Source organism: Cinclus cinclus, chromosome 17 (assembly GCF_963662255.1).
Source record: "Cinclus cinclus chromosome 17, bCinCin1.1, whole genome shotgun sequence".
NCBI classification, from domain to species: Eukaryota; Metazoa; Chordata; class Aves; order Passeriformes; family Cinclidae; genus Cinclus; species Cinclus cinclus.
Window position 1 is genome coordinate 14,334,809 of NC_085062.1, and position 27,346 is coordinate 14,362,154.

Sequence of the window (27,346 nt, forward strand, 5' to 3'; positions counted from 1 at the left end):
CCCTTGTGACACCAATGGGCCTAAAAGGGGCAGGGATGAATTGTGAAAGCATGGGGCCCAAGTAAAACCTGGTACAATTATGCCACGATGGAGGCCAAGAATCAAATGATTCATTGTGACATCAAGTGGCCTAAAAGGGCATGGGATGCATTGTGACACCACAGGGGTTAAGAGAAGCAAGGAACCATTGTGTCCCAATGCAGGCTAACAATCTAAGAATCCCTTTTGACACCCGGGTGCGCAAAAGGACCACGGATGAACTCTGACAGCATGGGGACCTATAGAAGCAAGGAACCATTATGACACCATGGAGGCCAAGAATCAAATGATTCATTGTGACATCAAGTGGCCTAAAAGGGCATGGGATGCATTGTGACACCACAGAGGTTAAGAGAAGCAAGGAACCATTGTGACCCAATGCAGGCTAACAATCTAAGAATCCCTTTTAACACCCGGGTGCGCAAAAGGACCACAGATGAACTCTGACACCATGGGGACCTATAGAAGCAAGGAACCATTATGACACCATGAAGGCCAAGAATCAAATGGTTCATTGTAAGACCAAGAGGCCTAAAAGGGCTTGGAATGCATTGTGACACCACAGAGGTTAAGAGAAGCAAGGAACCATTGTGACCCAATGCAGGCTAACAATCTAATGATCCCTTGTGGCACCAGGGGGTATAAAAAGGGCCAGGGATGAATTGTTACAGCACGGGGACCAATAGAAGCAAGTATCTATTATGCCACCGTGGAGGCCAAGAATCAAATGATTCATTGTGACATCAAGTGGCCTAAAAGGGCATGGGATGCATTGTGACACCACAGGGGTTAAGAGAAGCAAGGATGCATTGTGACCCAATGGAGGCTAATAATCCCAGGATCCCATTTGACACCAGTGGGCGTAAAAGGGCCAGGGATGAATTGTGAAGGCATGGGGCCCAATAGAAACAAGGAACCATTATGACACCATGGAGGCCAAGAATCAAATGATTCATTGTGACATCAAGTGGCCTAAAAGGGCATGGGATTCATTGTGACACCACAGAGCTTAAGAGAAGCAAGGAACCATTGTGACCCAATGCAGGCTAACAATCTAATGATCCCGTGTGACACCAATGGGCCTAAAAGGGCCAGGGATGAATTGTGAAAGCATGGGGCCCAAGTAAAACCTGGTACAATTACACCACCATGGAGGCCAAGAATCAAATGATTCATTGTGACATCAAGTGGCCTAAAAGGGCATGGGATGCATTGTGACAGCACAGAGGTTAAGAGAAGCAAGGAACCATTGTGACCCAATGCAGGCTAACAATCTAAGAATCCCTTTTGACACCAGGGGGCGCAAAAGGACCACGGATGAACTCTGACAGCATGGGGACCTATAGAAGCAAGGAACCATTATGACACCATGAAGGCCAAGAATCAAATGGTTCATTGTAAGACCAAGTGGCCTAAAAGGGCTTGGAATGCATTGTGACACCAGAGAGTTTAAGAGAAGCAAGGATCCATTGTGACCCAATGGAGGCTAACAATCTAATGATCCCTTGTGGCACCAGGGGGTATAAAAAGGGCCAGGGATGTATTGTTACAGCACGGGGACCAATAGAAGCAAGTATCTGTTATGCCGCCATGGAGGCCAAGAATCAAATGATTCATTGTGACATCAAGTGGCCTAAAAGGGCATGGGATGCATTGTGACAGCACAGGGGTTATGAGAAGCAAGGATCCATTGTGACCCAATGCAGGCTAAAAATCCCAGGATCCCATTTGACACCAGGGGGCGCAAAAGGACCACGGATGAACTCTGACAGCATGGGGACCTATAGAAGCAAGGAACCATTATGACACCATGAAGGCCAAGAATCAAATGGTTCATTGTAAGACCAAGAGGCCTAAAAGGTCTTGGAATGCATTGTGACACCACAGAGGTTAAGAGAAGCAAGGAACCATTGTGACCCAATGCAGGCTAACAATCTAATGATCCCTTGTGACACCAATGGGCCTAAAAGGGCCAGGGATGAATTGTTACAGCACGGGGACCAATAGAAGGAAGGATCTATTATGCCGCCATGGAGGCCAAGAATCAAATAATTCATTGTGACATCATGTGGCCTAAAAGGGCATGGGATGCATTGTGACAGCACAGGGGTTAAGAGAAGCAAGGATCCATTGTGACCCAATGCAGGCTAACAATCTAATGATCCCTTGTGACACCAATGGGCCTAAAAGGGGCAGGGATGAATTGTGAAAGCATGGGGCCCAAGTAAAACCTGGTACAATTATGCCACCATGAAGGCCAAGAATCAAATGGTTCATTGTGACATCTAGTGGCCTAAAAGGGCTTGGAATGCATTGTGACACCACAGAGGTTAAGAGAAGCAAGGAACCATTGTGACCCAATGCAGGCTAACAATCTAATGATCCCTTTTGACACCAATGGGCCTAAAAGGGGCAGGGATGTATTGTGAAGGCATGGGGCCCAATTGAAACAAGGAACCATTATGACACCATGGAGGCCAAGAATCAAATGATTCATTGTGACATCAAGTGGCCTAAAAGGGCATGGGATGCATTGTGACACCACAGGGGTTAAGAGAAGCAAGGATGCATTGTGACCCAATGGAGGCTAATAATCCCAGGATCCCATTTGACACCAGGGGGCGTAAAAGGGCCAGGGATGAATTGTGACAGCATGGGGACCTATAGAAGCAAGGAACCATTATGACACCATGGAGGCCAAGAATCAAATGATTAATTGTGACATCAAGTGGCCTAAAAGGGCATGGGATGCATTGTGACACCACAGAGGTTAAGAGAAGCAAGGAACCATTGTGACCCAATGCAGGCTAACAATCTAATGATCCCTTGTGACACCAATGGGCCTAAAAGGGCCAGGGATGAATTGTTACAGCACGGGGACCAATAGAAGCAAGGATCTATTATGCCGCCATGGAGGCCAAGAATCAAATGATTCATTGTGACCTCATGTAGCCTAAAAAGGCATGGGATGCATTGTGACAGCACAGGGGTTAAAAGAAGCAAGGATCCATTGTGACCCAATGCAGGCTAACAATCTAATGATCCCTTTTGACACCAATGGGCCTAAATTGGGGCAGGTATGTATTGTGAAAGCATGGGGCCCAATTAAAACCTGGTACAATTACGCCACCATGGAGGCCAAGAATCAAATGATTCATTGTGACATCAAGTGGCCTAAAAGGGCATGGGATGCATTGTGACACCACAGGGGTTAAGAGAAGCAAGGATCCATTGTGACCCAATGCAGGCTAACAATCTAATGATCCCTTGTGACACCAATGGGCCTAAAAGGGGCAGGGATGAATTGTGAAATCATGGGGCCCAAGTAAAACCTGGTACAATTATGCCACCATGGAGGCCAAGAATCAAATGATTCATTGTGACATCAAGTGGCCTAAAAGGGCATGGAATGCATTGTGACACCACAGGGGTTAAGAGAAGCAAGGAACCATTGTGACCAAATGCAGGCTAACAATCTAAGAATCCCTTTTGACACCCGGGTGCGCAAAAGGACCACGGATGAACTCTGACAGCATGGGGACCTATAGAAGCAAGGAACCATTATGACACCATGGAGGCCAAGAATCAAATGATTCATTGTGACATCAAGTGGCCTAAAAGGGCATGGGATGCATTGTGACACCACAGAGGTTAAGAGAAGCAAGGAACCATTGTGACCCAATGCAGGCTAACAATCTAATGATCCCTTGTGACACCAATGGGCCTAAAAGGGCCAGGGATGGATTGTTACAGCACGGGGACCAATAGAAGCAAGGATCTATTATGCCGCCATGGCGGCCACGAATCAAATAATTCATTGTGACGTCACGCGGCCTAAAAGGGTATGGGATGCATTGTGACAGCCCAGGGGTTAAGAGAAGTAAGGATCCATTGTGACCCAATGCAGGCTAACAATCTAATGATCCCTTTTGACACCAAGGCGCCTAAAAGGGGCAGGGATGTATTGTGAAGGCATGGGGCCCAATAGAAACAAGGAACCATTATGACACCATGGAGGCCAAGAATCAAATGATTCATTGTGACATCAAGTGGCCTAAAAGGGCATGGGATGCATTGTGACAGCACAGGGGTTAAGAGAAGCAAGGAACCATTGTGACCCAATGCAGGCTAACAATCTAAGAATCCCTTTTGGCAACAGGGGGCGCAAAAGGACCACGGATGGACTCTGACAGCATGGGGACCTATAGAAGCAAGGAACCATTATGACACCATGAAGGCCAAGAATCAAATGGTTCATTGTAAGACCAAGTGGCCTAAAAGGGCTTGGAATGCATTGTGACACCACAGAGTTTAAGAGAAGCAAGGAACCATTGTGACCCAATGCAGGCTAACAATCTAATGATCCCTTGTGGCACCAGGGCGTATAAAAAGGGCCAGGGATGGATTGTTACAGCACGGGGACCAATAGAAGCAAGGATCTATTATGCCACCGTGGAGGCCAAGAATCAAATGATTCATTGTGACATCAAGTGGCCTAAAAGGGCATGGGATGCATTGTGACACCACAGGGGTTAAGAGAAGCAAGGATGCATTGTGACCCAAAGGAGGCTAATAATCCCAGGATCCCATTTGACACCAGGGGGCGTAATAGGGCCAGGGATGAATTGTGACAGCATGGGGCCCAATAGAAACAAGGAACCATTATGACACCATGGAGGCCAAGAATCAAATGATTCATTGTGACATCAAGTGGCCTAAAAGGGCATGGGATGCATTGTGACACCACAGAGGTTAAGAGAAGCAAGGAACCATTGTGACCCAATGCAGGCTAACAATCTAAGAATCCCTTTTAACACCCGGGTGCGCAAAAGGACCACGGATGAACTCTGACACCATGGGGACCTATAGAAGCAAGGAACCATTATGACACCATGAAGGCCAAGAATCAAATGGTTCATTGTAAGACCAAGTGGCCTAAAAGGGCATGGAATGCATTGTGACACCACAGAGGTTAAGAGAAGCAAGGAACCATTGTGACCCAATGCAGGCTAACAATCTAATGATCCCTTGTGGCATCAGGGGGTATAAAAAGGGCCAGGGATGGATTGTTACAGCACGGGGACCAATAGAAGCAAGTATCTATTATGCCACCGTGGAGGCCAAGAATCAAATGATTCATTGTGACATCAAGTGGCCTAAAAGGGCATGGAATGCATTGTGACACCACAGGGGTTAAGAGAAGCAAGGATGCATTGTGACCCAATGGAGGCTAATAATCCCAGGATCCCATTTGACACCAGGGGGCGTAAAAGGGCCAGGGATGAATTGTGACAGCATGGGGCCCAATAGAAACAGGGAACCATTATGACACCATGGAGGCCAAGAATCAAATGATTCATTGTGACATCAAGTGGCCTAAAAGGGCATGGGATTCATTGTGACACCACAGAGGTTAAGAGAAGCAAGGAACCATTGTGACCCAATGCAGGCTAACAATCTAATGATCCCTTGTGACACCAATGGGCCTAAAAGGGCCAGGGATGAATTGTGAAAGCATGGGGCCCAAGTAAAACCTGGTACAATTATGCCACCATGGAGGCCAAGAATCAAATGATTCATTGTGACATCAAGTGGCCTAAAAAGGCATGGGATGCATTGTGACAGCACAGGGGTTAAGAGAAGCAAGGATCCATTGTGACCCAATGGAGGCTAATGATCCCAGGATCCCTTTTGACACCAGGGGGCGCAAAAGGACCACGGATGAACTCTGACAGCATGGGGACCTATAGAAGCAAGGAACCATTATGACACCATGAAGGCCAAGAATCAAATGGTTCATTGTAAGACCAAGTGGCCTAAAAGGGCTTGGAATGCATTGTGACACCACAGAGGTTAAGAGAAGCAAGGAACCATTGTGACCCAATGCAGGCTAACAATCTAATGATCCCTTGTGGCACCAGGGGGTATAAAAAGGGCCAGGGATGGATTGTTACAGCACGGGGACCAATAGAAGCAAGTATCTATTATGCCGCCATGGAGGCCAAGAATCCAATGATTCATTGTGACATCAAGTGGCCTAAAAGGGCATGGGATGCATTGTGACAGCACAGGGGTTATGAGAAGCAAGGATCCATTGTGACCCAATGCAGGCTAAAAATCCCAGGATCCCATTTGACACCAGGGGGCGTAAAAGGGCCAGGGATGAATTGTGACAGCATGGGGCCCAATAGAAACAAGGAACCATTATGACACCATGGAGGCCAAGAATCAAATGATTCATTGTGACATCAAGTGGCCTAAAAGGGCATGGGATGCATTGTGACACCACAGGGGTTAAGAGAAGCAAGGATCCATTGTGACCCAATGCAGGCTAACAATCTAATGATCCCTTGTGACACCAATGGGCCTAAAAGGGGCAGGGATGAATTGTGAAAGCATGGGGCCCAAGTAAAACCTGGTACAATTATGCCACCATGGAGGCCAAGAATCAATTGATTCATTGTGACATCAAGTGGCCTAAAAGGGCATGGGATGCATTGTGACACCACAGGGGTTAAGAGAAGCAAGGATGCATTGTGACCCAATGGAGGCTAATAATCCCAGGATCCCATTTGACACCAGGGGGCGTAATAGGGCCAGGGATGAATTGTGACAGCATGGGGCCCAATAGAAACAAGGAACCATTATGACACCATGGAGGCCAAGAATCAAATGATTCATTGTGACATCAAGTGGCCTAAAAGGGCATGGGATTCATTGTGACACCACAGAGCTTAAGAGAAGCAAGGAACCATTGTGACCCAATGCAGGCTAACAATCTAATGATCCCCTGTGACACCAATGGGCCTAAAAGGGCCAGGGATGAATTGTGAAAGCATGGGGCCCAAGTAAAACCTGGTACAATTACACCACCATGGAGGCCAAGAATCAAATGATTCATTGTGACATCAAGTGGCCTAAAAGGGCATGGGATGCATTGTGACAGCACAGAGGTTAAGAGAAGCAAGGCACCATTGTGACCCAATGCAGGCTAACAATCTAAGAATCCCTTTTGACACCAGGGGGCGCAAAAGGACCACGGATGAACTCTGACAGCATGGGGACCTATAGAAGCAAGGAACCATTATGACACCATGAAGGCCAAGAATCAAATGGTTCATTGTAAGACCAAGTGGCCTAAAAGGGCTTGGAATGCATTGTGACACCACAGAGTTTAAGAGAAGCAAGGATCCATTGTGACCCAATGGAGGCTAACAATCTAATGATCCCTTGTGGCACCAGGGGGTATAAAAAGGGCCAGGGATGTATTGTTACAGCACGGGGACCAATAGAAGCAAGTATCTGTTATGCCGCCATGGAGGCCAAGAATCAAATGATTCATTGTGACATCAAGTGGCCTAAAAGGGCATGGGATGCATTGTGACAGCACAGGGGTTATGAGAAGCAAGGATCCATTGTGACCCAATGCAGGCTAAAAATCCCAGGATCCCATTTGACACCAGGGGGCGCAAAAGGACCACGGATGAACTCTGACAGCATGGGGACCTATAGAAGCAAGGAACCATTATGACACCATGAAGGCCAAGAATCAAATGGTTCATTGTAAGACCAAGAGGCCTAAAAGGTCTTGGAATGCATTGTGACACCACAGAGGTTAAGAGAAGCAAGGAACCATTGTGACCCAATGCAGGCTAACAATCTAATGATCCCTTGTGACACCAATGGGCCTAAAAGGGCCAGGGATGAATTGTTACAGCACGGGGACCAATAGAAGCAAGGATCTATTATGCCGCCATGGAGGCCAAGAATCAAATAATTCATTGTGACATCATGTGGCCTAAAAGGGCATGGGATGCATTGTGACAGCACAGGGGTTAAGAGAAGCAAGGATCCATTGTGACCCAATGCAGGCTAACAATCTAATGATCCCTTGTGACACCAATGGGCCTAAAAGGGGCAGGGATGAATTGTGAAAGCATGGGGCCCAAGTAAAACCTGGTACAATTATGCCACCATGAAGGCCAAGAATCAAATGGTTCATTGTGACATCTAGTGGCCTAAAAGGGCTTGGAATGCATTGTGACACCACAGAGGTTAAGAGAAGCAAGGAACCATTGTGACCCAATGCAGGCTAACAATCTAATGATCCCTTTTGACACCAATGGGCCTAAAAGGGGCAGGGATGTATTGTGAAGGCATGGGGCCCAATTGAAACAAGGAACCATTATGACACCATGGAGGCCAAGAATCAAATGATTCATTGTGACATCAAGTGGCCTAAAAGGGCATGGGATGCATTGTGACACCACAGGGGTTAAGAGAAGCAAGGATGCATTGTGACCCAATGGAGGCTAATAATCCCAGGATCCCATTTGACACCAGGGGGCGTAAAAGGGCCAGGGATGAATTGTGACAGCATGGGGACCTATAGAAGCAAGGAACCATTATGACACCATGGAGGCCAAGAATCAAATGATTAATTGTGACATCAAGTGGCCTAAAAGGGCATGGGATGCATTGTGACACCACAGAGGTTAAGAGAAGCAAGGAACCATTGTGACCCAATGCAGGCTAACAATCTAATGATCCCTTGTGACACCAATGGGCCTAAAAGGGCCAGGGATGAATTGTTACAGCACGGGGACCAATAGAAGCAAGGATCTATTATGCCGCCATGGAGGCCAAGAATCAAATGATTCATTGTGACCTCATGTAGCCTAAAAAGGCATGGGATGCATTGTGACAGCACAGGGGTTAAAAGAAGCAAGGATCCATTGTGACCCAATGCAGGCTAACAATCTAATGATCCCTTTTGACACCAATGGGCCTAAATTGGGGCAGGGATGAATTGTGAAAGCATGGGGCCCAATTAAAACCTGGTACAATTACGCCACCATGGAGGCCAAGAATCAAATGATTCATTGTGACATCAAGTGGCCTAAAAGGGCATGGGATGCATTGTGACACCACAGGGGTTAAGAGAAGCAAGGATCCATTGTGACCCAATGCAGGCTAACAATCTAATGATCCCTTGTGACACCAATGGGCCTAAAAGGGGCAGGGATGAATTGTGAAATCATGGGGCCCAAGTAAAACCTGGTACAATTATGCCACCATGGAGGCCAAGAATCAAATGATTCATTGTGACATCAAGTGGCCTAAAAGGGCATGGAATGCATTGTGACACCACAGGGGTTAAGAGAAGCAAGGAACCATTGTGACCCAATGCAGGCTAACAATCTAAGAATCCCTTTTGACACCCGGGTGCGCAAAAGGACCACGGATGAACTCTGACAGCATGGGGACCTATAGAAGCAAGGAACCATTATGACACCATGGAGGCCAAGAATCAAATGATTCATTGTGACATCAAGTGGCCTAAAAGGGCATGGGATGCATTGTGACACCACAGAGGTTAAGAGAAGCAAGGAACCATTGTGACCCAATGCAGGCTAACAATCTAATGATCCCTTGTGACACCAATGGGCCTAAAAGGGCCAGGGATGGATTGTTACAGCACGGGGACCAATAGAAGCAAGGATCTATTATGCCGCCATGGCGGCCACGAATCAAATAATTCATTGTGACGTCACGCGGCCTAAAAGGGTATGGGATGCATTGTGACAGCCCAGGGGTTAAGAGAAGTAAGGATCCATTGTGACCCAATGCAGGCTAACAATCTAATGATCCCTTTTGACACCAAGGCGCCTAAAAGGGGCAGGGATGTATTGTGAAGGCATGGGGCCCAATAGAAACAAGGAACCATTATGACACCATGGAGGCCAAGAATCAAATGATTCATTGTGACATCAAGTGGCCTAAAAGGGCATGGGATGCATTGTGACAGCACAGGGGTTAAGAGAAGCAAGGAACCATTGTGACCCAATGCAGGCTAACAATCTAAGAATCCCTTTTGGCAACAGGGGGCGCAAAAGGACCACGGATGGACTCTGACAGCATGGGGACCTATAGAAGCAAGGAACCATTATGACACCATGAAGGCCAAGAATCAAATGGTTCATTGTAAGACCAAGTGGCCTAAAAGGGCTTGGAATGCATTGTGACACCACAGAGTTTAAGAGAAGCAAGGAACCATTGTGACCCAATGCAGGCTAACAATCTAATGATCCCTTGTGGCACCAGGGCATATGCCAGCGGATGGCATTGTTACAAGCACGGGAATAGAAAGCAAGGATCTGATTATGCCACCAAGGTAGAGGAGGCCAAGAATCAAATGATTCATTGTGACATCAAGTGGCTCAAAAGGGCATGGGATGCATTGTGACACCACAGGGGTTAAGAGAAGCAAGGATGCATTGTGACCCAAAGGAGGCTAATAATCCCAGGATCCCATTTGACACCAGGGGGCGTAATAGGGCCAGGGATGAATTGTGACAGCATGGGGCCCAATAGAAACAAGGAACCATTATGACACCATGGAGGCCAAGAATCAAATGATTCATTGTGACATCAAGTGGCCTAAAAGGGCATGGGATGCATTGTGACACCACAGAGGTTAAGAGAAGCAAGGAACCATTGTGACCCAATGCAGGCTAACAATCTAAGAATCCCTTTTAACACCCGGGTGCGCAAAAGGACCACGGATGAACTCTGACACCATGGGGACCTATAGAAGCAAGGAACCATTATGACACCATGAAGGCCAAGAATCAAATGGTTCATTGTAAGACCAAGTGGCCTAAAAGGGCATGGAATGCATTGTGACACCACAGAGGTTAAGAGAAGCAAGGAACCATTGTGACCCAATGCAGGCTAACAATCTAATGATCCCTTGTGGCATCAGGGGGTATAAAAAGGGCCAGGGATGGATTGTTACAGCACGGGGACCAATAGAAGCAAGTATCTATTATGCCACCGTGGAGGCCAAGAATCAAATGATTCATTGTGACATCAAGTGGCCTAAAAGGGCATGGAATGCATTGTGACACCACAGGGGTTAAGAGAAGCAAGGATGCATTGTGACCCAATGGAGGCTAATAATCCCAGGATCCCATTTGACACCAGGGGGCGTAAAAGGGCCAGGGATGAATTGTGACAGCATGGGGCCCAATAGAAACAAGGAACCATTATGACACCATGGAGGCCAAGAATCAAATGATTCATTGTGACATCAAGTGGCCTAAAAGGGCATGGGATTCATTGTGACACCACAGAGGTTAAGAGAAGCAAGGAACCATTGTGACCCAATGCAGGCTAACAATCTAATGATCCCTTGTGACACCAATGGGCCTAAAAGGGCCAGGGATGAATTGTGAAAGCATGGGGCCCAAGTAAAACCTGGTACAATTATGCCACCATGGAGGCCAAGAATCAAATGATTCATTGTGACATCAAGTGGCCTAAAAAGGCATGGGATGCATTGTGACAGCACAGGGGTTAAGAGAAGCAAGGATCCATTGTGACCCAATGGAGGCTAATGATCCCAGGATCCCTTTTGACACCAGGGGGCGCAAAAGGACCACGGATGAACTCTGACAGCATGGGGACCTATAGAAGCAAGGAACCATTATGACACCATGAAGGCCAAGAATCAAATGGTTCATTGTAAGACCAAGTGGCCTAAAAGGGCTTGGAATGCATTGTGACACCACAGAGGTTAAGAGAAGCAAGGAACCATTGTGACCCAATGCAGGCTAACAATCTAATGATCCCTTGTGGCACCAGGGGGTATAAAAAGGGCCAGGGATGGATTGTTACAGCACGGGGACCAATAGAAGCAAGTATCTATTATGCCGCCATGGAGGCCAAGAATCCAATGATTCATTGTGACATCAAGTGGCCTAAAAGGGCATGGGATGCATTGTGACAGCACAGGGGTTATGAGAAGCAAGGATCCATTGTGACCCAATGCAGGCTAAAAATCCCAGGATCCCATTTGACACCAGGGGGCGTAAAAGGGCCAGGGATGAATTGTGACAGCATGGGGCCCAATAGAAACAAGGAACCATTATGACACCATGGAGGCCAAGAATCAAATGATTCATTGTGACATCAAGTGGCCTAAAAGGGCATGGGATGCATTGTGACACCACAGGGGTTAAGAGAAGCAAGGATCCATTGTGACCCAATGCAGGCTAACAATCTAATGATCCCTTGTGACACCAATGGGCCTAAAAGGGGCAGGGATGAATTGTGAAAGCATGGGGCCCAAGTAAAACCTGGTACAATTATGCCACCATGGAGGCCAAGAATCAATTGATTCATTGTGACATCAAGTGGCCTAAAAGGGCATGGGATGCATTGTGACACCACAGGGGTTAAGAGAAGCAAGGATGCATTGTGACCCAATGGAGGCTAATAATCCCAGGATCCCATTTGACACCAGGGGGCGTAAAAGGGCCAGGGATGAATTGTGACAGCATGGGGCCCAATAGAATCAAGGAACCATTATGACACCATGGAGGCCAAGAATCAAATGATTAATTGTGACATCAAGTGGCCTAAAAGGGCATGGGATTCATTGTGACACCACAGAGGTTAAGAGAAGCAAGGAACCATTGTGACCCAATGCAGGCTAAAAATCTAATGATCCCTTGTGACACCAATGGGCCTAAAAGGGCCAGGGATGAATTGTGAAAGCATGGGGCCCAAGTAAAACCTGGTACAATTACACCACCATGGAGGCCAAGAATCAAATGATTCATTGTGACATCAAGTGGCCTAAAAGGTCATGGGATGCATTGTGACAGCACAGGGGTTAAGAGAAGCAAGGAACCATTGTGACCCAATGCAGGCTAACAATCTAATGATCCCTTGTGGCACCAGGGGGTATAAAAAGGGCCAGGGATGGATTGTTACAGCACGGGGACCAATAGAAGCAAGGATCTATTATGCCACCGTGGAGGCCAAGAATCAAATGATTCATTGTGACATCAAGTGGCCTAAAAGGGCATGGGATGCATTGTGACACCACAGGGGTTAAGAGAAGCAAGGATGCATTGTGACCCAATGGAGGCTAATAATCCCAGGATCCCATTTGACACCAGGGGGCGTAATAGGGCCAGGGATGAATTGTGACAGCATGGGGCCCAATAGAAACAAGGAACCATTATGACACCATGGAGGCCAAGAATCAAATGATTCATTGTGACATCAAGTGGCCTAAAAGGGCATGGGATGCATTGTGACACCACAGAGGTTAAGAGAAGCAAGGAACCATTGTGACCTAATGCAGGCTAACAATCTAAGAATCCCTTTTAACACCCGGGTGCGCAAAAGGACCACGGATGAACTCTGACACCATGGGGACCTATAGAAGCAAGGAACCATTATGACACCATGAAGGCCAAGAATCAAATGGTTCATTGTAAGACCAAGTGGCCTAAAAGGGCTTGGAATGCATTGTGACACCACAGAGGTTAAGAGAAGCAAGGAACCATTGTGACCCAATGCAGGCTAACAATCTAATGATCCCTTGTGGCATCAGGGGGTATAAAAAGGGCCAGGGATGAATTGTTACAGCACGGGGACCAATAGAAGCAAGTATCTATTATGCCACCATGGAGGCCAAGAATCAAATGATTCATTGTGACATCAAGTGGCCTAAAAGGGCATGGGATGCATTGTGACAGCACAGGGGTTAAGAGAAGCAAGGATCCATTGTGACCCAAAGGAGGTTAAAAATCCCAGGATCCCATTTGATACCAGGGGGCGTAAAAGGGCCAGGGATGAATTGTGAAGGCATGGGGCCCAATAGAAACAAGGAACCATTATGACACCATGGAGGCCAAGAATCAAATGATTCATTGTGACATCAAGTGGCCTAAAAGGGCATGGGATGCATTGTGACAGCACAGAGGTTAAGAGAAGCAAGGATCCATTGTGACCCAATGCAGGCTAACAATCTAATGATCCCTTGTGACACCAATGGGCCTAAAAGGGCCAGGGATGTATTGTGAAAGCATGGGGCCCAATTAAAACCTGGTACAATTACGCCACCATGGAGGCCAAGAATCAAATGATTCATTGTGACATCAAGTGGCCTAAAAGGGCATGGGATGCATTGTGACAGCACAGGGGTTAAGAGAAGCCAGGAACCATTGTGACCCAATGCAGGCTAACAATCTAAGAATCCCTTTTGACACCAGGGGGCGAAAAAAGACGACGGATGAACTCTGACAGCATGGGGACCTATAGAAGCAAGGAACCATTATGACACCATGAAGGCCAAGAATCAAATGGTTCATTGTAAGACCAAGTGGCCTAAAAGGGCTTGGAATGCATTGTGACACCACAGAGGTTAAGAGAAGCAAGGAACCATTGTGACCCAATGCAGGCTAACAATCTAATGATCCCTTTTGGCACCAGGGGGTATAAAAAGGGCCAGGGATGGATTGTTACAGCACGGGGACCAATAGAAGCAAGGATCTATTATGCCACCATGGAGGCCAAGAATCAAATGGTTCATTGTGACATCAAGTGGCCTAAAAGGGCATGGGATGCATTGTGACAGCACAGGGGTTAAGAGAAGCAAGGATCCATTGTGACTCAATGGAGGCTAATAATCTAATGATCCCTTTTGACACCAACGGGCCTAAAAGGGGCAGGGATGTATTGTGAAAGCATGGGGCCCAATTAAAACCTGGTACAATTACGCCACCATGGAGGCCAAGAATCAAATGATTCATTGTGACATCAAGTGGCCTAAAAGGGCATGGGATGCATTGTGACAGCACAGGGGTTAAGAGAAGCAAGGATCCATTGTGACCCAATGGAGGTTAATAATCCCAGGATCCCATTTGACACCAGGGGGCGTAAAAGGGCCAGGGATGAATTGTGACAGCATGGGGCCCAATAGAAACAAGGAACCATTATGACACCATGGAGGCCAAGAATCAAATGATTCATTGTGACATCAAGTGGCCTAAAAGGGCATGGGATGCATTGTGACACCACAGGGGTTAAGAGAAGCAAGGATCCATTGTGACCCAATGCAGGCTAACAATCTAATGATCCCTTGTGACACCAATGGGCCTAAAAGTGGCAGGGATGTATTGTGAAAGCATGGGGCCCAATTAAAACCTGGTACAATTACGCCACCATGGAGGCCAAGAATCAAATGATTCATTGTGACATCAAGTGGCCTAAAAGGGCATGGGATGCATTGTGACAGCACAGGGGTTAAGAGAAGCAAGGAACCATTGTGACCCAATGCAGGCTAACAATCTAAGAATCCCTTTTGACACCAGGGGGCGAAAAAAGACGACGGATGAACTCTGACAGCATGGGGACCTATAGAAGCAAGGAACCATTATGACACCATGAAGGCCAAGAATCAAATGGTTCATTGTAAGACCAAGTGGCCTAAAAGGGCTTGGAATGCATTGTGACACCACAGAGGTTAAGAGAAGCAAGGAACCATTGTGACCCAATGCAGGCTAACAATCTAATGATCCCTTTTGGCACCAGGGGGTATAAAAATGGCCAGGGATGGATTGTTACAGCACGGGGACCAATAGAAGCAAGGATCTATTATGCCAACATGGAGGCCAAGAATCAAATGATTCATTGTGACATCAAGTGGCCTAAAAGGGCATGGGATGCATTGTGACACCACAGGGGTTAAGAGAAGCAAGGAACCATTGTGACCCAATGCAGGCTAACAATCTAATGATCCCTTTTGTCACCAAAGGGCCTAAAAGTGCAGGGATGTATTGTGAAAGCATGGGGCCCAATTAAAACCTGGTACAATTACGCCACCATGGAGGCCAAAAATTAAATGATTCATTGTGACATCAAGTAGCCTAAAAGGGCATGGGATGCATTATGACACCACAAGGATTAAGAGAAGCAAGGAACCATTGTGACGCAATGCAGGCTAACAATCTAAGAATCCCTTTTGACACCCGGGTGCGCAAAAGGACCACGGATGAACTCTGACAGCATGGGGACCTATAGAAGCAAGGAACCCTTATGACACCATGAAGGCCAAGAATCAAATGGTTCATTGTAAGACCAAGTGGCCTAAAAGGGCTTGGAATGCATTGTGACACCACAGAGGTTAAGAGAAGCAAGGAACCATTGTGACCCAATGCAGGCTAACAATCTAATGATCCCTAGTGGGACCAGGGGGTATAAAAAGGGCCAGGGATAGATTGTTACAGCACGGGGACCAATAGAAGCAAGGATCTATTATGCCACCGGGGAGGCCAAGAATCAAATGATTCATTGTGACATCAAGTGGCCTAAAAGGGCATGGGATGCATTGTGACAGCACAGGGGTTAAGAGAAGCAAGGATCCATTGTGACCCAATGGAGGTTAAAAATCCCAGGATCCCATTTGATACCAGGGGGCGTAAAAGGGCCAGGGATGAATTGTGAAGGCATGGGGCCCAATAGAAACAAGGAACCATTATGACACCATGGAGGCCAAGAATCAAATGATTCATTGTGACATCAAGTGGCCTAAAAGGGCATGGGATGCATTGTGACACCACAGAGGTTAAGAGAAGCAAGGAACCATTGTGACCCAATGCAGGCTAACAATCTAATGATCCCTTGTGGCACCAGGGGGTATAAAAAGGGCCAGGGATGGATTGTTACAGCACGGGGACCAATAGAATCAAGGATCTATTATGCCGCCATGGAGGCCAAGAATCAAATAATTCATTGTGACGTCATGTGGCCTAAAAGGGCATGGGATGCATTGTGAGAGCACAGGGGTTAAGAGAAGTAAGGATACATTGTGACCCAATGGAGGCTAAAAATCTAATGATCCCTTTTGACACCAATGGGCCTAAAAGGGGCAGGGATGTATTGTGAAAGCATGGGGCCCAATAGAAACAAGGAACCATTATGACACCATGGAGGCCAAGAATCAAATGATTCATTGTGACATCAAGTGGCCTAAAAGGGCATGGGATGCATTGTGACACCACAAAGGTTAAGAGAAGCAAGGAACCATTGTGACCCAATGCAGGCTAACAATCTAATGATCCCGTGTGGCACCAGGGGGTATAAAAAGGGCCAGGGATGGATTGTTACAGCACGGGGACCAATAGAAGCAAGGAACCATTATGACACCATGGAGGCCAAGAATCAAATGATTCATTGTGACATCAAGTGGCCTAAAAGGGCATGGGATGCATTGTGACACCACAGAGGTTAAGAGAAGCAAGGAACCATTGTGACCCAATGCAGGCTAACAATCTAATGATCCGTTGTGACACCAATGGGCCTAAAAGGGGCAGGGATGTATTGTGAAAGCATGGGGACCCATTAAAACCTGGTACAATTACGCCACCATGGAGGCCAAGAATCAAATTATTCATTGTGACATCAAGTGGCCTAAAAGGGCATGGGATGCATTGTGACAGCACAGGGGTTAAGAGAAGCAAGGAACCATGGTGACCCAATGCAGGGTAACAATCTAAGAATCCCTTTTGACACCCGGGTGCGCAAAAGGACCACGGATGAACCTTGTCAGCATGGGCACCTATAGAAGCAAGGAACCCTTATGACACCATGAAGGCCAAGAATCAAATGGTTCATTGTGACATCAAGTGGCCTAAAAGGGCTTGGCATGCATTGTGACACCACAGGGGTTAAGAGAAGCAAGGAACCATTGTGACCCAATGCAGGCTAACAATCTAATGATCCCTTTTGGCACCAGGGGGTATAAAAAGGGCCAGGGATGGATTGTTACAGCACGGGGACCAATAGAAGCAAGGATCTATTATGCCACCATGGAGGCCAAGAATCAAATGGTTCATTGTGACATCAAGTGGCCTAAAAGGGCATGGGATGCATTGTGACAGCACAGGGGTTAAGAGAAGCAAGGATCCATTGTGACCCAATGGAGGCTAAAAATCCCAGGATCCCATTTGACACCAGGGGGCGTAAAAGGGCCAGGGATGAATTGTGAAAGCATGGGGCCCGAGTAAAACCTGGTACAATTATGCCACCATGGAGGCCAAGAATCAATTGATTCATTGTGACATCAAGTGGCCTAAAAGGGCATGGGATGCATTGTGACACCACAGGGGTTAAGAGAAGCAAGGATGCATTGTGACCCAATGGAGGCTAATAATCCCAGGATCCCATTTGACACCAGGGGGCGTAAAAGGGCCAGGGATGAATTGTGACAGCATGGGGCCCAATAGAATCAAGGAACCATTATGACACCATGGAGGCCAAGAATCAAATGATTCATTGTGACATCAAGTGGCCTAAAAGGGCATGGGATGAATTGTGACACCACAGAGGTTAAGAGAAGCAAGGAACCATTGTGACCCAATGCAGGCTAACAATCTAATGATCCCTTGTGACACCAATGGGCCTAAAAGGGCCAGGGATGAATTGTTACAGCACGGGGACCAATAGAAGCAAGGATATATTATGCCGCCATGGAGGCCAAGAATCAAATGATTCATTGTGACCTCATGTAGCCTAAAAAGGCATGGGATGCATTGTGACAGCACAGGGGTTAAAAGAAGCAAGGATCCATTGTGACCCAATGCAGGCTAACAATCTAATGATCCCTTTTGACACCAATGGGCCTAAATTGGGGCAGGTATGTATTGTGAAAGCATGGGGCCCAATTAAAACCTGGTACAATTACGCCACCATGGAGGCCAAGAATCAAATGATTCATTGTGACATCAAGTGGCCTAAAAGGGCATGGGATGCATTGTGACACCACAGGGGTTAAGAGAAGCAAGGATCCATTGTGACCCAATGCAGGCTAACAATCTAATGATCCCTTGTGACACCAATGGGCCTAAAAGGGGCAGGGATGAATTGTGAAATCATGGGGCCCAAGTAAAACCTGGTACAATTATGCCACCATGGAGGCCAAGAATCAAATGATTCATTGTGACATCAAGTGGCCTAAAAGGTCATGGGATGCATTGTGACAGCACAGGGGTTAAGAGAAGCAAGGAACCATTGTGACCCAATGCAGGCTAACAATCTAAGAATCCCTTTTGACACCCGGGTGCGCAAAAGGACCACGGATGAACTCTGACAGCATGGGGACCTATAGAAGCAAGGAACCATTATGACACCATGGAGGCTAAGAATCAAATGATTCATTGTGACATCAAGTGGCCTAAAAGGGCATGGGATGCATTGTGACACCACAGGGGTTAAGAGAAGCAAGGATCCATTGTGACCCAATGCAGGCTAACAATCTAATGATCCCTTGTGACACCAATGGGCCTAAAAGGGCCAGGGATGGATTGTTACAGCACGGGGACCAATAGAAGCAAGGATCTATTATGCCACCATGGAGGCCAAGAATCAAATAATTCATTGTGACGTCACGCGGCCTAAAAGGGTATGGGATGCATTGTGACAGCCCAGGGGTTAAGAGAAGTAAGGATGCATTGTGACCCAATGGAGGCTAACAATCTAATGATCCCTTTTGACACCAATGCGCCTAAAAGGGGTAGGGATGTATTGTGAAGGCATGGGGCCCAATAGAAACAAGGAACCATTATGACACCATGGAGGCCAAGAATCAAATGATTCATTGTGACATCAAGTGGCCTAAAAGGGCATGGGATGCATTGTGACACCACAGAGGTTAAGAGAAGCAAGGAACCATTGTGACCCAATGCAGGCTAAAAATCTAATGATCCCTTGTGACACCAATGGGCCTAAAAGGGCCAGGGATGAATTGTGAAAGCATGGGGCCCAAGTAAAACCTGGTACAATTACACCACCATGGAGGCCAAGAATCAAATGATTCATTGTGACATCAAGTGGCCTAAAAGGTCATGGGATGCATTGTGACAGCACAGGGGTTAAGAGAAGCAAGGAACCATTGTGACCCAATGCAGGCTAACAATCTAAGAATCCCTTTTAACACCCGGGGGCGCAAAATGACCACGGATGGACTCTGACAGCATGGGGACCTATAGAAGCAAGGAACCATTATGACACCATGAAGGCCAAGAATCAAATGGTTCATTGTAAGACCAAGTGGCCTAAAAGGGCTTGGAATGCATTGTGACACCACAGAGGTTAAGAGAAGCAAGGATCCATTGTGACCCAATGCAGGCTAACAATCTAATGATCCCTTTTGACACCAATGGGCCTAAATTGGGGCAGGGATGTATTGTTACAGCATGGGGCCCAATTAAAACCTGGTACAATTACGCCACCATGGAGGCCAAGAATCAAATGATTCATTGTGACATCAAGTGGCCTAAAAGGGCATGGGATGCATTGTGACACCACAGGGGTTAAGAGAAGCAAGGATGCATTGTGACCCAATGGAGGCTAATAATCCCAGGATCCCATTTGAGACCAGGGGGCGTAAAAGGGCCAGGGATGAATTGTTACAGCACGGGGACCAATAGAAGCAAGGATCTATTATGCCGCCATGGAGGCCAAGAATCAAATAATTCATTGTGACATCATGTGGCCTAAAAAGGCATGGGATTCATTGTGACCGCACAGGGGTTAAGAGAAGCAAGGATCCATTGTGACCCAATGCAGGCTAACAATCTAAGAATCCCTTTTGACACCTGGGTGCGCAAAAGGACCACGGATGAACTCTGACATCATGTGGACCTATAGAAGCAAGGAACCATTATGACACCATGGAGGCCAAGAATCAAATGATTCATTGTGACATCAAGTGGCCTAAAAGGGCATGGGATGCATTGTGACACCACAGAGGTTAAGAGAAGCAAGGAACCATTGTGACCCAATGCAGGCTAACAATCTAATGATCCCTTGTGACACCAATGGGCCTAAAAGGGCCAGGGATGGATTGTTACAGCACGGGGACCAATAGAAGCAAGGATCTATTATGCCGCCATGGAGGCCAAGAATCAAATAATTCATTGTGACGTCATGCGGCCTAAAAGGGCATGGGATGCATTGTGACAGCACAGGGGTTAAGAGAAGTAAGGATCCATTGTGACCCAATGCAGGCTAACAATCTAAGAATCCCTTTTGACACCAGGGGGCGCAAAAGGACCACGGATGAACTCTGACAGCATCGGGACCTATAGAAGCAAGGAACCATTATGACACCATGAAGGCCAAGAATCAAATGGTTCATTGTAAGACCAAGGGGCCTAAAAGGGCTTGGAATGCATTGTGACACCACAGAGGTTAAGAGAAGCAAGGAACCATTGTGACCCAATGCAGGCTAACAATCTAATGATCCCTTGTGGCACCAGGGGTTATAAAAAGGGCCAGGGATGGATTGTTACAGCACGGGGACCAATAGAAGCAAGTATCTATTATGCCACTGTGGAGGCCAAGAATCAAATGATTCATTGTGACATCAAGTGGCCTAAAAGGGCATGGGATGCATTGTGACACCACAGGGGTTAAGAGAAGCAAGGAACCATTGTGACCCAATGCAGGCTAACAATCTAAGAATCCCTTTTGACACCAGGGGGCGCAAAAGGACCACGGATGAACTCTGACAGCATGGGGACCTATAGAAGCAAGGAACCATTATGACACCATGAAGGCCAAGAATCAAATGGTTCATTGTAAGACCAAGTGGCCTAAAAGGGCTTGGAATGCATTGTGACACCACAGAGGTTAAGAGAAGCAAGGAACCATTGTGACCCAATGCAGGCTAACAATGTAATGATCCCTTGTGGCACCAGGGGGTATAAAAAGGGCCAGGGATGGATTGTTACAGCACGGGGACCAATAGAAGCAAGTACATATTATGCCACCGTGGAGGCCAAGAATCAAATGATTCATTGTGACATCAAGTGGCCTAAAAGGACATGGGATGCATTGTGACAGCACAGGGGTTAAGAGAAGCAAGGATGCATTGTGACCCAAAGGAGGCTAATAATCCCAGGATCCCATTTGACACCAGGGGGCGTAAAAGGGCCAGGGATGAATTGTTACAGCACAGGGACCAATAGAAGCAAGGATCTATTATGCCGCCATGGAGGCCAAGAATCAAATAATTCATTGTGACATCATGTGGCCTAAAAGGGCATGGGATGCATTGTGACAGCACAGGGGTTAAGAGAAGCAAGGATCCATTGTGACCCAATGCAGGCTAACAATCTAATGATCCCTTGTGACACCAATGGGCCTAAATTGGGGCAGGGATATATTGTGAAAGCATGGGGCCCAATTAAAACCTGGTACAATTACGCCACAATGGAGGCCAAGTATCAAATGATTCATTGTGACATCAAGTGGCCTAAAAGGGCATGGGATGCATTGTGACACCACAGGGGTTAAGAGAAGCAAGGATCCATTGTGACCCAATGCAGGCTAACAATCTAATGATCCCTTGTGACACCAATGGGCCTAAAAGGGGCAGGGATGAATTGTGAAAGCATGGGGCCCAAGTAAAACCTGGTACAATTATGCCACGATGGAGGCCAAGAATCAAATGATTCATTGTGACATCAAGTGGCCTAAAAGGGCATGGGATGCATTGTGACAGCACAGGGGTTAAGAGAAGCAAGGAACCATTGTGTCCCAAAGCAGGCTAACAATCTAAGAATCCCTTTTGACACCCGGGTGCGCAAAAGGACCACGGATGAACTATGACAGCATGGGGACCTATAGAAGCAAGGAACCATTATGACACCATGGAGGCCAAGAATCAAATGATTCATTGTGACATCAAGTGGCCTAAAAGGCCATGGGATGCATTGTGACACCACAGAGGTTAAGAGAAGCAAGGAACCATTGTGACCCAATGCAGGCTAACAATCTAAGAATCCCTTTTAACACCCGGGTGCGCAAAAGGACCACGGATGAACTATGACAGCATGGGGACCTATAGAAGCAAGGAACCATTATGACACCATGGAGGCCAAGAATCAAATGATTCATTGTGACATCAAGTGGCCTAAAAGGGCATGGGATGCATTGTGACACCACAGGGGTTAAGAGAAGCAAGGATCCATTGTGACCCAATGGAGGCTAATAATCCCAGGATCCCATTTGACACCAGGGGGCGTAAAAGGGCCAGGGATGAATTGTGACAGCATGGGGCCCAATAGAAACAAGGAACCATTATGCCGCCATGGAGGCCAAGAATCAAATGATTCATTGTGACATCAAGTGGCCTAAAAGGGCATGGGATGCATTGTGACAGCACAGGGGTTAAGAGAAGCAAGGAACCATTGTGACCCAATGCAGGCTAACAATCTAATGATCCCTTGTGGCACCAGGGGGTATAAAAAGGGCCAGGGATGGATTGTTACAGCACGGGGACCAATAGAAGCAAGTACCTATTATGCCACCGTGGAGGCCAAGAATCAAATGATTCATTGTGACATCAAGTGGCCTAAAAGGGCATGGGATGCATTGTGACACCACAGGGGTTAAGAGAAGCAAGGATGCATTGTGACCCAAAGGAGGCTAATAATCCCAGGATCCCATTTGACACCAGGGGGCGTAAAAGGGCCAGGGATGAATTGTTACAGCACGGGGACCAATAGAAGCAAGGATCTATTATGCCGCCATGGAGGCCAAGAATCAAATAATTCATTGTGACATCATGTGGCCTAAAAGGGCATGGGATGCATTGTGACAGCACAGGTGTTAAGAGAAGCAAGGATCCATTGTGACCCAATGCAGGCTAACAATCTAATGATCCCTTGTGACACCAATGGGCCTAAATTGGGGCAGGGATGTATTGTGAAAGCATGGGGCCCAATTAAAACCTGGTACAATTACGCCACCATGGAGGCCAAGTATCAAATGATTCATTGTGACATCAAGTGGCCTAAAAGGGCATGGGATGCATTGTGACACCACAGGGGTTAAGAGAAGCAAGGATGCATTGTGACCCAATGGAGGCTAATAATCCCAGGATCCCATTTGAGACCAGGGGGCGTAAAAGGGCCAGGGATGAATTGTTACAGCACGGGGACCAATAGAAGCAAGGATCTATTATGCCGCCATGGAGGCCAAGAATCAAATAATTCATTGTGACATCATGTGGCCTAAAAAGGCATGGGATTCATTGTGACCGCACAGGGGTTAAGAGAAGCAAGGATCCATTGTGACCCAATGCAGGCTAACAATCTAAGAATCCCTTTTGACACCTGGGTGCGCAAAAGGACCACGGATGAACTCTGACATCATGTGGACCTATAGAAGCAAGGAACCATTATGACACCATGGAGGCCAAGAATCAAATGATTCATTGTGACATCAAGTGGCCTAAAAGGGCATGGGATGCATTGTGACACCACAGAGGTTAAGAGAAGCAAGGAACCATTGTGACCCAATGCAGGCTAACAATCTAATGATCCCTTGTGACACCAATGGGCCTAAAAGGGCCAGGGATGGATTGTTACAGCACGGGGACCAATAGAAGCAAGGATCTATTATGCCGCCATGGAGGCCAAGAATCAAATAATTCATTGTGACGTCATGCGGCCTAAAAGGGCATGGGATGCATTGTGACAGCACAGGGGTTAAGAGAAGTAAGGATCCATTGTGACCCAATGCAGGCTAACAATCTAAGAATCCCTTTTGACACCAGGGGGCGCAAAAGGACCACGGATGAACTCTGACAGCATCGGGACCTATAGAAGCAAGGAACCATTATGACACCATGAAGGCCAAGAATCAAATGGTTCATTGTAAGACCAAGGGGCCTAAAAGGGCTTGGAATGCATTGTGACACCACAGAGGTTAAGAGAAGCAAGGAACCATTGTGACCCAATGCAGGCTAACAATCTAATGATCCCTTGTGGCACCAGGGGTTATAAAAAGGGCCAGGGATGGATTGTTACAGCACGGGGACCAATAGAAGCAAGTATCTATTATGCCACTGTGGAGGCCAAGAATCAAATGATTCATTGTGACATCAAGTGGCCTAAAAGGGCATGGGATGCATTGTGACACCACAGGGGTTAAGAGAAGCAAGGAACCATTGTGACCCAATGCAGGCTAACAATCTAAGAATCCCTTTTGACACCAGGGGGCGCAAAAGGACCACGGATGAACTCTGACAGCATGGGGACCTATAGAAGCAAGGAACCATTATGACACCATGAAGGCCAAGAATCAAATGGTTCATTGTAAGACCAAGTGGCCTAAAAGGGCTTGGAATGCATTGTGACACCACAGAGGTTAAGAGAAGCAAGGAACCATTGTGACCCAATGCAGGCTAACAATGTAATGATCCCTTGTGGCACCAGGGGGTATAAAAAGGGCCAGGGATGGATTGTTACAGCACGGGGACCAATAGAAGCAAGTACATATTATGCCACCGTGGAGGCCAAGAATCAAATGATTCATTGTGACATCAAGTGGCCTAAAAGGACATGGGATGCATTGTGACAGCACAGGGGTTAAGAGAAGCAAGGATGCATTGTGACCCAAAGGAGGCTAATAATCCCAGGATCCCATTTGACACCAGGGGGCGTAAAAGGGCCAGGGATGAATTGTTACAGCACAGGGACCAATAGAAGCAAGGATCTATTATGCCGCCATGGAGGCCAAGAATCAAATAATTCATTGTGACATCATGTGGCCTAAAAGGGCATGGGATGCATTGTGACAGCACAGGGGTTAAGAGAAGCAAGGATCCATTGTGACCCAATGCAGGCTAACAATCTAATGATCCCTTGTGACACCAATGGGCCTAAATTGGGGCAGGGATATATTGTGAAAGCATGGGGCCCAATTAAAACCTGGTACAATTACGCCACAATGGAGGCCAAGTATCAAATGATTCATTGTGACATCAAGTGGCCTAAAAGGGCATGGGATGCATTGTGACACCACAGGGGTTAAGAGAAGCAAGGATCCATTGTGACCCAATGCAGGCTAACAATCTAATGATCCCTTGTGACACCAATGGGCCTAAAAGGGGCAGGGATGAATTGTGAAAGCATGGGGCCCAAGTAAAACCTGGTACAATTATGCCACGATGGAGGCCAAGAATCAAATGATTCATTGTGACATCAAGTGGCCTAAAAGGGCATGGGATGCATTGTGACAGCACAGGGGTTAAGAGAAGCAAGGAACCATTGTGTCCCAAAGCAGGCTAACAATCTAAGAATCCCTTTTGACACCCGGGTGCGCAAAAGGACCACGGATGAACTATGACAGCATGGGGACCTATAGAAGCAAGGAACCATTATGACACCATGGAGGCCAAGAATCAAATGATTCATTGTGACATCAAGTGGCCTAAAAGGCCATGGGATGCATTGTGACACCACAGAGGTTAAGAGAAGCAAGGAACCATTGTGACCCAATGCAGGCTAACAATCTAAGAATCCCTTTTAACACCCGGGTGCGCAAAAGGACCACGGATGAACTATGACAGCATGGGGACCTATAGAAGCAAGGAACCATTATGACACCATGGAGGCCAAGAATCAAATGATTCATTGTGACATCAAGTGGCCTAAAAGGGCATGGGATGCATTGTGACACCACAGGGGTTAAGAGAAGCAAGGATCCATTGTGACCCAATGGAGGCTAATAATCCCAGGATCCCATTTGACACCAGGGGGCGTAAAAGGGCCAGGGATGAATTGTGACAGCATGGGGCCCAATAGAAACAAGGAACCATTATGCCGCCATGGAGGCCAAGAATCAAATGATTCATTGTGACATCAAGTGGCCTAAAAGGGCATGGGATGCATTGTGACAGCACAGGGGTTAAGAGAAGCAAGGAACCATTGTGACCCAATGCAGGCTAACAATCTAATGATCCCTTGTGGCACCAGGGGGTATAAAAAGGGCCAGGGATGGATTGTTACAGCACGGGGACCAATAGAAGCAAGTACCTATTATGCCACCGTGGAGGCCAAGAATCAAATGATTCATTGTGACATCAAGTGGCCTAAAAGGGCATGGGATGCATTGTGACACCACAGGGGTTAAGAGAAGCAAGGATGCATTGTGACCCAAAGGAGGCTAATAATCCCAGGATCCCATTTGACACCAGGGGGCGTAAAAGGGCCAGGGATGAATTGTTACAGCACGGGGACCAATAGAAGCAAGGATCTATTATGCCGCCATGGAGGCCAAGAATCAAATAATTCATTGTGACATCATGTGGCCTAAAAGGGCATGGGATGCATTGTGACAGCACAGGTGTTAAGAGAAGCAAGGATCCATTGTGACCCAATGCAGGCTAACAATCTAATGATCCCTTGTGACACCAATGGGCCTAAATTGGGGCAGGGATGTATTGTGAAAGCATGGGGCCCAATTAAAACCTGGTACAATTACGCCACCATGGAGGCCAAGTATCAAATGATTCATTGTGACATCAAGTGGCCTAAAAGGGCATGGGATGCATTGTGACACCACAGGGGTTAAGAGAAGCAAGGATCCATTGTGACCCAATGCAGGCTAACAATCTAATGATCCCTTGTGACACCAATGGGCCTAAAAGGGGCAGGGA